The following is a 17426-nucleotide window of genomic DNA, read 5'->3' on the forward strand; positions in this document are numbered from 1 at the left end:
GAAGCAAATGAGCTGGAATATGGGCCGAGCGGGGACAACCCCAGTTGCCTTTAAGAGCCATTCTGCTCCCATAGAACTACCAGAGGAAAGGAGAGAGCAGGAATCGGAATGCGAGTATGATGAGGGACGTGGAGCAAGTTGTCAGGTGTTGAAAGGAGCCTTGAAGGCAGGAATGATAGATGTAGTAAGACTTAAAGCAGAGGCGGATGAAATAATATATGGGAATCTACCTCTGGAGAGAGTATTGACCTATACTCCCGATGAATTGCTTTTTGTGGCAAAGGATGTGACTCGTAAAGCACGAGTGGCACATGAGAAACTGGCGGGTTTGGCTAGAGAATATGGGGTGGATCTATCCAAGACTAGAGCATTGCAAGGGAGCCATAGGATGCATTGTACCGAGCGGGAATTGGAAGAGAAAAGGGTTGTTGGTCTAAGGTCACATACCAAGGAATTGATTGTAGCTATGAGAATATGGCTGATGCTCGACAAATGGCAAGAGAAATGGGCTAGGAAAAGGAATTCTAGGGGAGCGAAAGGAGGGAGCTCTGAAGGAGATTTGCAGGAGGTAAAGATCCTTCCTTTGAGAGAGGTGGCGAATGGAGGATATGTGCATGTACCATGGAGCAGGGGGGATTTGGCATCATTTACGAATGATTTTCCCAGGCTCAGGGAGAAGCCTGCAGAGTGGTACAAGCAAGTTGAGCGTTTCGTTAAGATTTCGAAGGTGTTGTGGATAGATCTGAACACCTTATTCGATATCGTAGTTCCGGGAGATCTGTGGAACGCATGTAAAATTGCTGTTGATTGGCCGGACTATGAGCCTGATAGGAACATAGTTACAAATGGTCCGTCGCCCGTGGTAATGAGGCTGTACGATAAGGTAATTACGTGGTTGAAATCGAAGGTTTCACCCCAGGACATCGATTGGGTGAAGATAGACAGGACGGTGCAGGAGCCAAAGGAGACAGTACATGAATTTTATGAGAGACTTTTGAAGGCTTTTAAGCAGTACAGTGGTTTAGATGAGCTGGAAACGAAGGACATGGGACAGTTTGTGTCTAAGTTTGTGCTGGGTTTGAAACCCGAAGTCAGTCTCATGATACAGCAGCATTTGATCTGTTGGCAGAATAAGCCTGTAGATGAGATCTTGCGGTATGCTAGATACTGCACGGATGAGATTGAGTCCAAGCACAAGAAGATGAAGGATAACTTATTGCTCATTCAGATGCAAGCGGCTCAGGGACCGCCGAATGGGGGTCCAGTGGGGCGAAGACAGGGAAATTATCAGACAGGGAATCAGAATATGCAGGGTCAGGGAAGGCCGAGACCCGTAGACCCTAGGACAGGAATAGAGGTAGCGATCTTGAAGAAGACAACTGCTTGTCACCAGTGTCACCAGGTGGGACACTGGAGGCGCGAGTGTCCCTTGAACCCCTATAATCAGCCGCAGATGGAGGGAGGAATGGGTCAGGTCCCTGGGGCGGAACAGGTACAGACGGTGACTGTACCGAGAACGATGCAAGGGGGGACAGGCGTCTCGCAGGTGCAGGTTCCCCAGCCACCCAGGATGCAGAACATACAGCAGGGAGCTCGGACTTATTTGCAGATGCCCATGTTCGAAGTGGAAGAGGAGAGGGATGCGGATTTGGTGGCGCAGTTAAGTTTGGGTCAGGACGATGATTGCCTGCTCAGGGCCATACTAGAGGTAGATCAGAAGGGACCCTTTGTGGAAGCCGAACTCGATGGACGCCCTACTACCTTTTTGGTAGATACGGGGGCTACCAGGTCAACCATAAGATCAGCAGTAGTTCCGGGGGTAGCCCTCTCGGGAGAAAGTATACAAGTGGTTGGAGTGGCGAACAAGAGACTAGTTAGCCCCTTGACGGAACCGATTCCCGTCAGGATAGGAAACTTTAGGGATCGACATCAGTTCGTGGTGTGCGATTCTAGTCCTGTTTGTCTGTTGGGAAGAGATTTATTGTGTAAGCTCAATTGCACAATTTACTGTACCCCGAGGGGAGTAGAGGTACAGACCAGAGATGACGACGCGACCTTTAAGGTTGCAAATCAGCAGGGGTGCGTGGAAGTGTACCCGGCTCTGACAGTGGAGGAGCTTCCACAGGACTTGAGGGAGTCAGTTGCGACCGATGTGTGGGATCTAAGCGGAGAGGAGATCGGTTTAGTCAGGGGAGTGGAACCAGTGAAGATACAGGTTAAGCCAAACGCGGAATTCCCGAGAACCCCTCAGTATAAACTGTCGCCTGAAACAGTTGCAGGGATCAAACCTGTGATTGAGTCTATGATTAGGCAGGGAATACTGGTGGAGATCATGGGTAGTCCATGTAATTCACCCATTATGGGACTACAGAAACCGAGTAGGAAGTTCAGGATAGTGCAAGACCTGCGGAAAATAAACGACATAGTTGTTCCATGTTGTCCAGTGGTACCGAATCCATCTGTGATACTGTTCCAGATCCCATGCGAAGCTGGATGGTTCACAGTGATTGACTTGTGTCAGGCATTCTTTTCGATTCCCCTACATGAAGAGAGTAGATTTCTTTTTGCCTTTAGGCTAGAAAATCGTATATTAACGTGGTGCCGTATCCCACAGGGGTATACGGAGAGCCCATCGATTTTCAATCAGCTGTTAAAGAAGAATCTGGAAGGTCTTGTGTTGCCGAAAAACTCTGTTTTGGTGCAGTACATTGACGACCTGCTTGTCGCGTCAGAGACAGAAGACGCTTGCAGGATCGATACCATTGCGTTGTTGAATTTCCTGGGAGAGAACGGTCACAAGGTGTCTCCAAACAAGCTGCAATACTGTTTACCTGAGGTACAGTATTTGGGGCACCGAATTGAAAAGGGTAAAAGGAAGGTGTCTCCAGATCGCATTGATGCGATTTTGAGAATGCCAGTTCCCTCGACGCAGAGGGAAGTTAGAATGTTTTTGGGAATGGTGGGCTATTGCCGCCAGTGGATCCCAAACTTTTCCTTTGAAGCGAAGCCTTTGCAGCGGCTGACGCGAAAGGATGTAAGTGATCCGGTACCATGGGACGACGACTGTTTGAAATCATTTCTGAGGCTGAGAGAAGCCTTATGTAGCGCTCCTGCGTTGGGAATGCCGGATTATAACAAGGCATTTGCATTGTTCTGCTGCGAAAGAGAAGGTTGCGCATTAGCAGTGTTAACCCAGAATCATGGAGGTGTCCGTAGACCAGTTGCTTATTTCTCAGCTACTCTAGATCCAGTAGCTTCTGCGTTGCCCGGATGTCTCAGATCCGTTGCGGCAACAGGTGTCAGCATCGAGAGATGTGAGAGCATTGTGATGGGTCATCCTCTTACTGTACATGTGCCACATTCTGTTGAATTGTTGATGACTAGGACTAAAACGCAGCACCTCACGAATAATAGGCTGACTCGTTATGAGCAAGTTATTCTTGCAGCCGATAATGTGACATTGAAGAGGTGTGCTGTTTTAAATCCTGCTACACTGTTACCTGTTCTAAAAATAGATGATAATGAAGATTGTGAGGACCATGATTGTCTCGATGTGACTGAACTATGCACCAAACCGAGACCCGACATTGTCGATGAACCGCTCCCGGTGTCAGATGAGATTTTCTTCGTGGACGGTTCATGTTTAAGAGACAGTGTCGGTCGATTGAGAGCAGCGTTTGCTGTATGCACCATTACGGGTGTGGTTGAAGCCGCTTGTTTAGAAGGAGTACACTCCGCGCAGGTGGCTGAGCTCATTGCTCTGACTCGTGCCTGTTTGGCAGCCGACAAGATCCGTGTAACTATTTACACGGACAGCCAGTACGGGTTTGGTGTGGTTCATGACTTCGGACAGCTATGGTCCCAGAGAGGGTTTATGACGTCTTCAGGTTCTCCTATAAGAAATGGTGATCATGTGCGGAAATTGTTAAAAGCATTGCAAGGTCCTGATGAAATTGCTGTTGTTAAATGTGCAACCCACACGAAGGGAAGCGACTTTGTCTCGTTGGGAAATAACTATGCAGACGAAGTAGCTCGATTTTGTGCAGAGCAGGGATGCAACTTTACTGAGATCCACATTGAGGAAACCGGGGAAGAGGTGGTGTATGGTCAGATGTTAGCAGTGGCTGACACATGGGAGGAACTGAAGCAGCTTCAGGAAGGGGTCTCAGATCAAGAACGGGACAGCTGGATACGAGCTGGATGTGAGAAGGGAGATGTGGATATATGGGTTTCGAATGATGGACGAGCAGTGTTGCCAGAAGGTTTGTTGAATCCCATGGCGAGGTTGATACATGGTGCTGTACATCTGGGTAGGGATGCCATGATGAGAGTGTTTCGTCAGACTTGGTACAATCCGAAGTTTCGTGCCGTGGCTGAAACTGTGTGCCAGAGATGTGTCACTTGCCAACAGATGAATGTAGGGAAAAGAACTGCTGTGACATTGAGCCACATAGGGAGGTCAGGGGGACCTTTCAATAGGATGCAGTTGGATTTTGTCGAAATGCCGAAGTGTAATGGGTTGAGGTACATATTAGTGATAGTATGTGTCTTTTCCAGGTGGGTGGAGGCGTACCCTACACGCAGATGTGACACACTCACAGTAGCGAAACTCTTATTGAGAGAACTCATTCCAAGGTACGGGTTCCCGACGTCCTTTGAATCGGACAGAGGAACTCATTTTCACAGCGAAGTTATGAAATTGCTTTGTGCTGCTTTGAATATAGATCAGAAGTTACACTGTAGCTATAGACCAGAGGCTTCAGGGATAGTGGAACAGGTGAATGGAACTCTGAAGGCTCGGATGGCGAAAGTGTGTTCGTCTACGTCTCTGAAATGGCCTGACGCATTACCTTTGGTCCTTATGAGCCTTCGAAGTGTGCCTGATAGAAGAACTGGGTTGTCACCCCATGAAATCCTCATGGGAAGAGCGATGCGTTTGCCTGCAATACCTGCCACTGCTCTGATAAATATCACTGATGATATGATCCTGGACTATTGTAAAGGCCTTGCTGACGTGGTCCGTTCTGTGTCTCAGCAGGTGCAGACAGCAACGGTTCCAGCTGCGAGTGACAGGTGCCACGACTTGGACCCAGGCGATTGGGTCCTGGTCCGAAAGCACGTGAGGAAGAGTTGTTTGGATGCTAGGTGGCGTGGCCCTTTCCAAGTAATCCTTGTTACGAACACTGCTGTCAAGTGCGGAGGGTTACCGAACTGGGTGCATGCTTCTCATACCCGCAGAGTTCCAGCACCCTTGGAAGATACAGCCCCTCTCGAGAACCAAGATCTCAGTGAGCCGACAGAATCGCCAGAGAGGGCCAGTCAAGCTGTAAGGGTTGCTGAAGCGGCTGATGGTGCACTGAATCGAGTTGGGGGAGGACGTGAAGAAAGTACTGACCCAGAAACCGGCGAAGGAGCGAGAGGTGCAGTGGGTAGTACAGAATCGAGTTCTGCCGAAGAAGAGGAAGTCAGTGCACAGGGTATCGGAGAGAAGACGGGGGGAGCCACCGAAGCGGAAAGGGTTTGGCCCGCAAAGCAGAACCGGGTAAACCTGAGGTTGGCCCCAGACACCGACCTTGCACCAGTTTCGGAAGAACCAGAAGAAGAATCGGGAGACGAGGAAAATCCTCAAGGTGGTGTGAGAAGGTCCAAGAGAACTCGAGTGCCAAGTCGGAAGTACGCTTCCCCGGAGTGGGCATACCAAGTGACTGATGCCAGGGTTACCGAGCACGGGAAGATTGAGGTCGATGACATTGGTCAACAGTGTCCCGCTCCAGAGGGTGGAAGTGTTGCTGAAAGTTCCGGGATTGGAGATCGAAGGGATTCTGACGATTCACATCCCAAGTCCGCCATTCCTGAGTGTCATTCGAGGTATGATCTTGGACAATTTGGAGTTCCCGACGTTCACGACTGTGCCAGATCCACAAGAACTGATCATTCTTAAGCTCGAAATATTGCAGGGAGTCCTGGAGCTGTTGGGACCGGCGCTTATGTTAGATTGATTTGAGAAAGGTTGTAAACTAAGAAGAAGATTACCTAGAGCCGAGCGGAAGAAGAACAAATTTAGGGAATTTTCCGTTGTAGAACGAAGAAAGTTAGGGAGGGTTGCCTAAGTTCACGAAAGAGACATTAATGAGAAAGAGACTTATCCTTTCAGAGACTGCATTGGACATTGAGCATATTCCGAAGATGGCAGATCCTGTAAACCCACATCGTAGGGCTAAACTGATAATAGGCACATTGATAGGAGTTGTAGTAGTCACCATATTTGCGGTAGTGATCAGTTCCTACATGGTGGCTCACAGGCAAGAGGGGAAGGTTCAGGGAGCACCCACACCTATTACCCCAGGGCAGAGTGGTGTTAGTATTAGCGAACAGGAATCATCGGAGTCGAGAGATGTTCGCAGACTTCACATGGATTTGTCAAAGGGTGATTTTAAGCTTAACGCGTATGCAAGGTTGCTGTATGAGTATGTTGATGCGATGGATGTGAAGGATTGTTATGTGTGCATGCAGTTGCCTGCCTCAGTGGATGAGGGTATCAAGTATCATCATCTCCCATTGACTTATGGGATTTCTTGTAGCATATGGCTCAGTTTATTTTATGACAGGAGACAGTTCGAGTATTTCTTCTCAAATTTTGACACGGTACTTCCCGAGGTGCCAGCAATCAAGCATTTGAATAGATATGATCTGGATAAGAAGGAGGACAGGCTCCTGAAATATTTTAGACCGACTGTGAAACTGGATACGGCGCATGCTCACAGGAATAACCTGACATGTGCGTTATCAGAGATAGAGAAGAAATTCATAGACCAAGTAGAGGACAGGTATAGAAAGTTGACCGAGACACGACACACCGGAGATAGCCCAGTAGATTGGACGGACGAGGAGAGAGCTCACAGATCTAAGGGAAGTTATGGACCAATAGCATTGGATGAGGCACAGAGAGGGAATTTGTGTATTGCACGGCCTCAATCCAAGACGGAGAAGGTCGCAGTAGGACATAGCATTTGTTCTCAGACTTTTACAATGGAAGCTTATGCTAAGAATTTTATGCAAGGTCCAGTAGAGGTAATCCCGACAGTGTATTATGTTTGTGGGACGAATGCTTATGTCAGACTACCAGACAATTGGTATGGAGTATGCTATTTGGCTATCATATTCCCGAAGATTTATCACACGAGGGACTTGGAGTTGTTAGAGACGAAGCGACCGCCCAGGAAACGTAGGGCTACAAATGCCGGTGCAGTGATTGGGGACATATACGGAGCAATGATACCTAGTATGGGTGTGGTGTTGAATGATGTGAAGATCCGAAGGTTGGCGACTGTAGTTGATGAGTTGTCTATGAACACGGCGAGATCTTTGATATTGGTGGCTGGAGAGATGTTGTCGATCCGGAATATGGTTTTGCAGAATCGCCTTGCTTTAGATGTGTTGTTAGCAAAAGAAGGCGGAGTCTGCAAATTATTGAAAGTTCAGGAATGCTGCACGTATATTCCAGACAACTCGAAGGAGATAGGGAAGTACATAGACAACATAACGACTATTCACAAGGAGATTACGGATCTGACGGAGGTGAATGTGTGGGAGAAGATTGGATTAGGATTTGGAAGAGTGGGAACTTGGTTTGCGAATCTGGGAAGGGGATTTCTAGGTTCAGTGTTGAAACCAATTATTATTGCCGTGGTTTGTGTGATCTGTTTGTGGGGATGTGTGAAGGCATGGAAGTGGTATCAAGGAGGCAAGGTTGAACGAGCTCTAAAGGCAAACGAGAGGAGGTTGGCAAAGCTCCAGGAGCAGCAATATGAGAGTCTTAAGAAACTGGAGGGAGTCCGACATGGAAATGTTATGACTAGCACGGTTTAAATCAGTTCTGAAGAAGGAAATGTAATGGTGTGATGACGGATGTCATCAAAGGGGGGAACTGATGTAGCGTTTAAAAGTTTGAGAATTGTAGGGGTGCGTTATATTCACTGTTAGTCGGCACCCGTATATAACCAAATGTGTACTCAGGGATTTCGTGTGCAATGTATTACAACTGTATAACCTATATCGATTTTTAGTAGAAGTGCTAGCTATGTACAAGCACATGGTAAACGTATTAGAGAAATGTATAGTGTTTAGCTACGGGAAATGCAATGTGGTGTTAGAAATGTGTACCCCAGACTTCGTGTCTGTAAGTTGTTTAGGTTGACCACACATGAAAGAAAGACGTAAATGTCAATACTGTGATTGAAACCTGCTTGTGTAACCGAAGTAGTGGCCAGAATTCGCATATATCGTTGAGGCGAAAGGCCTGGTATTTTCTTATGTTAGCCAAGGGCAATAGGCCAAAAAGGATTTATTCCAGTAGAGGTTTTAGGCTGTAGTAAATTGCAACTTAAAAGATGTGAAGAATGTCTGCTTTGCATGATCTCACCCCAGGTGCAAGGACAGTTGCTCGTTAGTAGAGAAGCTCTTTGTTCGTAATTTGAATTATGTAGAGAAAGCCAGACATGGGAGTGTATTGGAATGTGCCAATCGTAACTCCTAGTGCGGATGGCGTCTGGGACTCAAGGCCAAGCGATGGACGATGGAACTGGACAGCGCTCTGTGGAAAAGTACTGAAAGACGACCCCGGAAGGAGAGGAGGCGCAAAGGGCGTGTTCGGAGACTTGGGGTACTGTATTAGGGACAGCGCCCCGAGGGTGGAGGAGTTCAGAGCAGATCGGGCAGAGGGAGCAGATCAGGGCAGAGCAGAGCGGGGCAGCCCAAAGCAGAGGACGGCTAGGCGAAGGGTAGAGGGGGCAACTTAGACCAAGCTCTCTAAGTGAAGACTTCTTAGGAAGCTTCGCTCTGACACCTTTTATTCTGATGAGGGTCTCAAGGGATTGCTATGTAGGGATGTCACCTAGTACAGAGTAGGGACAGAGATGGTATGGTTCAGTGTCCCTAGTATCGACATTTGCTTGGTAGTGTTCTACCTCATGCTTTTAGAGATTGTACTTTTAGTTATTTTTAGCCGTATGCGGATTCTTCGTAGAGTAGCATTTGTTTTAGTGCCTATGTACTTGTTGTGCCTCGTGTTGAGGACTTTGTATCTCCAAATCTTTATGTTGATAATAAAAACCAGAGAGCCAAGAGATTAAGTTTCGAGTCCTTGATTATGGCAAATTGCAGACTGTAATTGTGATAACGGTAATTTTCCCTCCATGCTATCAGGCAAGTAAAAAGTTCCATCTGACCAGAGTGGGTTCCAGTAGATAATTGCGAGATACTAAATTAGGCCGTAGCAAAAGCATTGCAAACGAGGGAATAGGAACTGTATCAGGTAGCGAGAATGTGTCGCTGATCAAAGGAGGGTGGGTGCTGCATGGTAGCCAGAGTGCACGTGCTGTAACATTGAAGGATGGAGAAATGCTTTACTTGTACACGTGGTTCAAAGTAGTAGGCACAAGCATCCTTTTTTGGGAACCGCGGATTATTTCTCATCACCATACTTGCGCCAGGAGTGAGAGAAGAACTAAAAGGGAGAAAGAAGGAGGAAGAGAAAGATAGGAAAACAGAGGCAACAAAGAAGAGGCAGGGATGAAAAATAACCTACATGTGTGAGAGAAAGAGACAGAAGGTGGGGACTGGTAGAAGCAAGATGCACAGGGTGGAATCAAGACTTAGTGGCTCATTTACCAGCCCCTTGCGCCGCCGGTGCGTCACTTCTAAAATGGGAAAGAGTGACGCAGCAGCGGCGCAAGGGGTTTGTAAATAACCTTGGCAACCCCGGCATTCCGCTGTGTCGACGACGGCGGGCTCCTATGAAAAATGTCTGGCCCTTGCGGTTTTTTAAAAACATTTTTTTCAACCACTTTAAGCACTGTATGGAGTTGAAATAGAGAAAAGGCGATTCAGCAGGTCGGTGGCATTGAGTGTCAGGCATGAAAATCCCCAGCCTCGTCCTCGGCAGATGCAATAGGTCTGCCGAGGCTGGCGCTGTCTGCCCTTTGCTGAACTTAACATAATGCCGTCGCTCTCTCTCTCTGCTGAAGCTTTTACGCGTGGAATTGGGGGTAATGTAAATGAATTGCTCTCAGAGGACTTTGCAGGCGGTGGCTAAGAAAGCGGATTCCGCCTTCTCAGCAGTTACTTATAACTCAACGACGGGCTCTGTAACCAGCGAGATGGCGCTGCCTCTGCCAGAGTGCCGCAGGAAGGCAGCAGCAGATGCTGACAGTCGGTCGCAGGTCCAGGGGACAGCTGTCCAATCCCCGGCGGACCTTTTGTGTACAAACGGAAGTGCCAGGAATCACCAATCCGTATTTCATGCTCGACCAGTGGCCATATTGAACTCCAAAGAGAACAAGCATTGGCATAGCCAATAGGTCTCGCCTTTGGGACCTTATAAGTGTTTAGCCATGCAACAGTTGCATAACTAAATACTTGTAAGGTCCCAAAAGCGAGACCTATTGGCTATGCAAAGCGGCCGTGTGGCCGCAAAAGTGAAAGTAATCGCGGTAAAGCGCGGCGCACGCACCCGCGCACATGCACTGTGGCTCTAGGCTGGCCTGGTAGCACTTTTTGGAGCCCTCTCAATAAGTCTCGCCAGACCAGCGCATGCGCTGGGTCAGGCGAGACCTAATAAACCATTATGCGTGATGACCGCCTTTTTCTTGTCTCTTATTTTCAGGATTTGCACTGATTATGTTAATAATTATATTAATGAGATTCATTCAATGCAAATTGATGCTGTTTGGCTATCCTGAAAATGTGCTATGGATCCGGACACCCTGGACCAATGTTGTACACCCATGCTGCCATAAGTTTTTATTTTCCTTGCAATGATTTGGCTGTGGGGCCACAGATAAATGCCACACAAAGCTGCGCGCCACTGTCTCAGGAAGGTGCCTGCAGCTCCACTCATCTATGCATGTTAAGCAAACTTCTTTATATGGTGAGTGGTGGTTTGAACGAAGCCTTCTCCTTTCTATTGCTCTGCACTTTACCTTTTAGATCTTTTGCTTAGCTGGGATAATTTTCAAACAGGCCCTCCAGTGTGCATACATCAGGAGTCGCTGCCCCTGTCAGAATCGGTTTTAGAGAGCCATGAGACAAGCAGGAGATATTGTGCACAACTATGGTTGTTGAGACCTTTTACTTCTGGTGTCCCGGTGCCCGGCCTGCTATGGGCTCTTAGCAACTCTTCAAGTACCCCTTCAGCACCTGAATCTCAGTGGCAGCGCGGATTGAACAGTCCAAGGCTTCTCGGGGAGGAGGTAGGGGTAAGGCGAGCACAACTCCAAGCACACCTAGAAATCCGATAAATGATTGACCAATGAAATACTTGCTGGTATGTAAAAATAGAGTCTGTATCTACTAACAAAGTACAATATAAAACACTGTAAATAATATACAGTCTTCTTATGGCAGGACATGGGTAAGCTTTCCAGTCCCACTTTCATATTCCTGGATGATGGTTAGTCCCCATTTACATGTGGCAACACCCAAGCTAGGCCCCACTAGTGAGTTCAAGTCTTAGGAGTTCCACAAGGGCTTTTAGCAAAGGTTTACCTCTCCCTGAGCATGTGAGTCATACCAGGTTCCCCCAGGGCCCGGCGGCCTGGTAATCAGTCTTACCCACACTCGCTGGGATGGCGGTCCGGAATCTTCAGGCGCACCTTCCCAGTCTGACGGTCAGCAGATCTCTGGAATCTGCGGATGCGGTGGCAGACTTGTATGGCGCTCCTCCGATCCATTGGTAAGTCTTATTATTTCACCCGGGTTGGATTTTGGGTGCTCCTAGACTCAGTCTGGTGAAATTCTTTTCAAATGTCACAGGTAACACACTGCTAGGCAATTACGGCCGCACCTTGTCTTAGGGCCACAGGCCTCTTCCTGGTCTACGGCCCCTCCTGACTTGCAGGGGTCTTCACAGCACAAAAAGGTCAATGGCCATTACCTTCTCTGGAATCTCCTCCTGGCATAGGGGGATCGCTTTGCAGCATCAATATTGTGATGACCGTCTTCGGGTACCAGCAATACCGAGGAGAATGGCCTTCCCTTCATGGCAGTGGAGCACCAGAGTGGTGACCCATTCTATCAGCAGCAGCCCCTTCCTGGCATCAGGGGCTCACACTACTACAAGGGCTAGCGGCCCGATCAGTGTGGTGGTCCGCCCTGTCCACAACCCCACCTGTCATATGGGGATTGTACAGCGCACATGGGCATATGCCTTGATCGGCAAGATGTTTTTGATGGACCAGAATCTCACACTGCACTCAGGTGATCCTCTCGGTTGGCCCCCCTGACTGGACATCGCTCACTCAGGCAATCTCCTTCTCCTTACAGGGCCCACTGGCATCGGGTCAGACAAAAGCTGGTGCTTTAGGTTCCAGGCGCTTGTGCTTGTTTCTCCTGGGTGACGTCGCCTCATCATGCGAGACTGGCAGATCCCAGTACCCAGCCCTGCTACTAACAGGCAGAACTTTTGATGAGCTTCTCCACACCGATGTACAGCTTCAGTTTGACAATGTGGGCACAAAGAGCAAGGGCCCAAAATGTTTCATAGGAACCTACCGTCAACACAGCGGAGGTCTTGATTCCACCTTGTACATCTTTCTCCTACCAGTTTTCACTTTTGACTCTTTCTCTCACACTTGCAGGTTATGCACATATTGGAATTGTGTAGAAACATACTCACAGACCTCCACGTGCTGCGACCACGGGTTCATGCACATAACGGTGAATGTTGTGTAGAGACAAATGCAAGGACCTTCATGTGCCGTTACGAAGGGAACATGCACATAACAGGGTTGTGTAGAAATACGCACGCACACTTCCATATACTGCTGTCACAGGCACCCGCACATAACAGTGTTGTGTAGAAACACACTCTCAGACCTCCATGTACTGCTGCCACCTGCATGCACTGTGTAAAAAATGTGCACTTCCCGGTGCACCACCCATCCTACCAGAGGCCAAGGGTGAGCTAAGCACAAAGCAACAGAACATTAAAGGAGACAGCCAGTAGATCTCAATCCCATGAAGCAGGCGGATATGCCTGGTCATCCTACTGATTACTCTTTGCTAAACGGTACGCTGCCGCCACCATGCTTGTAATACTTAAATCTTGGGAAGGGCAGTATCCCTTCCAACACTATGAGGGTGGTGCTCTGTGAGACCCTCTCTGTGAGACCCTCCCTGTCTAACCAGACTGCAATCCATGAGTAAGACCTAGGCCATGCACACACACATGATCCGTGTTCGCTCTTAACCAAATATCGTTATCAAGGATATAGATACCACTGCAGCTGGGGCGCACATTGCAAGGGCACACACCTTTAACCATCCAAGAGACTTTTCCGTCCCAACAGCCAGTACCCTGTGATCAGTACCCTATAGGTTTATCACACCCCATTTGAGGAGGTACATTTCATATTTTGTTTAGGTAAAAAAATAGCCTATCCTTCATGGAATCGTAGCTATCCAGCATACCCTAGCCACCCTGCCTGCAGCACCACACCCACAGCTCACACAAGGCCCTAGCTATACACCATACGCCCAGGCACTGACATGCTTCCAAGCAGTGCTTTAAATGGGCCGGTACTATCCGGTACTGAGTACCGGCACTTCTCCAAAACAAGCACTTCTATTTTTCCATTTCAAGCACTGCTTCCAAGGACTTAACGAGGCCAGCCCACACAGAACTCCCGATAATATTCAGTCAGGCCCACTTTGGGGAGAAATAAAAACAGTGCAGTGATATTTTGGCCTTGGGAAGACTTGTGGGGAAAATGCCCCTAGCAAACCACGTGTTGGCTATGATGTTGCTTAATTAAACACAGTTGAAAGCACATATTCCTGAAAGGCTCTCCGCATGAAAAGGACTGAGTTAGCTTCAGAAAGTGTGCCTGATTACTTTCCCTTCGATCGCTTGAAAGCGGAGTGTTGTCGTCACTCCCAAAAAATATAAACACTTCAAAAGCCAAATCCTAATGGGTTAGTTGAGTGACAGCAAAATCCAGAGACCTTATTTATTTGCTGACAGTATATCATACGCTGTTCACCATAGCTACACCCATAGCCATGCTACACATGTGGTCCACACATGACACCCGTCGCAGAGCACAACGGCCACGAAGCACACTTTGCCTGTGAAACACGCCGTTTCATTGTGAGGATGTGGCTTAACAGCCAGAGTTGCCAACTTTGGAATTAAGGAACCAGGTTTGAGTCTTGAAGTTGCCTCAACATCTTGTGATATTGGGCAAATCAGTTAATACCCGTGCCTAAAAACAAAAAAGAAAGAAAAATTTAATGTGACCAGGGCTTTAAGTGGGATGAAAAAACTAGACGGGGAGTCTCTCAAAGGGGCGTGGCCTATGTAATTAAAGGTATGACTTAAAAACACCTATGCTAAAGACCTGTCCTTAGCATACATAGTCTGCCGCCCGACTGGTATGTTTCTGTCATTGCATCCAGGTATATAATAAAGCAAGTAACATTATACCTACAAATTTGCTTTGTCAATGAGGGTTAGTTGCATCAAATAAATAACCACCAACTATGGCTTTGTTGTATATAATATTAAAAATGCTTCAGTTCTGAAATGATTAGACTATAAAAGAGGTGCGAGTCTCTTCGAAGTTACATCAAAGGCAGCGAAGGGTGGCACTGTTCCAGAGTTAAGATTTTTGTTCACCCTGAGGATGAGGGCAAAAATGGAGAGCCCGATAGGGACCCGTCTCTGCGTCTGCTTTTTAGAACTGCTGGTGCTGAGCACCGGCAGGACCCTGCCCACTTAAAGCCTGAATGTAACCTTGTGTAGAACTGCTGTTGAGCACCGGCAGGACCCTGCCCACTTAAAGCCTGAATGCAACCTTGTGTAATGTCAATGGTGCTAGTGTAAAGCGCTCCAATACCTTCGGGACGAGTTCCCGCTATGTAAAACTGCAAAAAACGCACCCTGCGTACACGACCTCCCCTACGAGCACAGTAAACGTGGCCTCACATGCCCTTAGCAATGACTCAGCCTTGGATGTCTGCAAGGTGTTGCCCAGCTCGAACATTGTGCCATCGGGCCCATGTGTTGTTGATTTGACGCAGCGGTGGAGGCTGGAATGGCATCGTGCTCTGGTGGTTGCACGGCGCTTTTTGCTCTAATGGTCTGCCATATGTCGAGGAGCCATAAAATTGTCCTGCGTCCTAGAACTTGGCTGTGGAAGTCTGGGATGTGAGTTAATAACTTGCAGCGCGAGACTGAGGACTGTCGTCACTGGCTGCCGGCGCGCGCAGCTGCGCACTAAGCGCCTGGGCTGCTCGGTGGCTTTAGTATTTATGCCCCGTCATATACTGGACCACTGCGCTAACCTAGGTTCAGGCAAGAATTGTCACTAGTATGCAGCACTGAGAGGGGCCTGACACGATGAGTTTAATGTAGATTAATGTTTGAATTAGTTCGCGTCTTCTGTGAATTAAATCAGCATTGCCATCTGCTGCCTGCTTCTGAGGGTCGTCGCTGACGGGTTGCTCGTGCTCGGCACTACCACTCTGCCCCCACCCCTAGGGGGAGGCTGGGGGGGAAGGGGAGACAGGGCCGGTTTGGACGAGCGCCTGCACAAATGTCAGCTTGGCTTTCCGGGGCGCTGTGTGATTCATATATTATGACAGTGAGGAAGAAAGCCGAGAGGAATGAAAATTAACATTTGCTCTATTCAGGCCAGATTATTATATGGCGGAGCCTCCCCGCCCATCTGGCACCGGCGGCAGAGCCAGGCTTTTCAGGGCGTTTGATGGAGTCGTCATCCTTGCCAACGCGGGAGCAGTGATCGACAGGGTCCCTTCAGGGACGCCATGGAGCTGCGTTCAGTAGCTTTAGGGAAAGGGCATCCCAAGGAAATTGAGATATATGTTTGACGGCATACCTCTGATAATTAGCTGCTTTGGAGTTTCGGGCCAAATGGGAGGTTCTCAGTGCGGACATGTGACCATTGGTATGTGCATGTGGGTGAAAGAATGTCAGAGGTAAATTACTGAATGCAATAGAAGGTGCATGTATTGGCCCAAGCTGATGAGAGGATGAGGCTGGGCAGTGGTTGTAATAACGAAGGCAAGTGGTGGACTTTTCTGCTTGATCTTATTCTTCGCAGCCTGCCTCCTGTGTGGCTGCTGATGTTTAGTCTTTGGGTCACCTTTAGAGGCAGATAACTCCAGGATACAGTGCTGTCTGTGTGTCAACACTGGTGGAACCTAGGACCACAAAATGCACTTTTGGGGACCTTGACACGATTCCCACCACTTGCTGGGACAGGACTTCAAAGCAGCAGTGCTTGATTGTCTGGGGGAACCACCCCAACTCCCTCAGCACTGGGTGCAATTTCTAATCTAAGTTGAGTGGCTTGGGGAGCAGAGTGGGCATTTCCTGCTCGTGCATGTTGTGTGTATGTGTGGTGTCTGTTGCCTGACCATGTTTGAGTGTGGAGATATATCTGGCTTTTGGGGGCACCCCTGGAATAATTAAGGTTCCTGCATACTGTGGCCCTAATTTTTCATTATGAGGGCCAATCCTGGCCTAAAAGTGGCTCTGTAATATTACAACCTTCCTTGCCATTTTTCCCCCCTTCCTTAACATAAAAGTGGCCTGGCATTTTGTGAAATTCCTTGCCATATTGAGGCTTACCTTTGTGTTATGCTGGCCTTTATCATAATGGTGTCTCTGGTTTATTGTGGACTTTCCCGGCATTAGCGTGGCAATTCGTGGCAGAGTGTTGACCATACAAGCACAGTGGTGGTTTTACTGACTTAGTAGTAGCCCTGCATATACTTATGCACGCCTACTACCCCTCTTGTGGTGAACCATCTCTGTCCTGCGCTTTTCTTTTCATCTGACTCCAGGTGTAATCCATCTCCTTACAGTCAGCCTCGATGCCTCAATACTAGGTGTTTCTTGGCCTGCCTCTTTTCCTTTTCCCTTGAGGGGTCTGGCTGAGGGCTTGCCTGGTGGTGTTTGATGCAGGCTCGCGCAGTAGCAGCTCGTGGAGGGAGTGCTGTGGGGCCCTGGGGCAGGGCGAGGGAGGGGCAGGGTGGGGGGTAGTAAAGTCCAGCTCACGGCCGACCTGAGTAATGTCACAAAATAAATAAATAAAACGAATTTCATTGCGCGCACTGAAACACATTTGATTTTATTGGGAGATTAAGTGATTTATTTGCCCAGAATCACAGGATGTTGAGCAAAAGCCTAGACTCGAACTGGTTCCCCAGTACCAAGGTCCGCAGCTCTGACCCTAGTACCACATCCTCTCACTGTTTTACTTGAAGCCATGTTGGATGGTAGACTGCGCTCTGTACAACATGTCTAAAACACATTGACAAAGCCTATAGATCTCCTATAGGTGAAATGTATTGGCTTTGCCAATGCTTGTTTTTAGTTTGCGGTTACGGTTTTGCTTCACCCT

The 17426-nt window shown here is 48.2% G+C and overlaps 1 protein-coding gene across 5 annotated transcripts in view; it reads left to right on the forward strand.

Annotated features, from left to right (window-relative positions):
* EPHB2 (EPH receptor B2) overlaps positions 1-17426 on the forward strand; it is a 776297-nt gene that overhangs the window by 438136 nt on the left and 320735 nt on the right. The window lies entirely within an intron of this gene.

This window comes from Triturus cristatus, chromosome 1_2, assembly GCF_964204655.1.
Source record: "Triturus cristatus chromosome 1_2, aTriCri1.1, whole genome shotgun sequence".
NCBI lineage: Eukaryota > Metazoa > Chordata > Amphibia > Caudata > Salamandridae > Triturus > Triturus cristatus.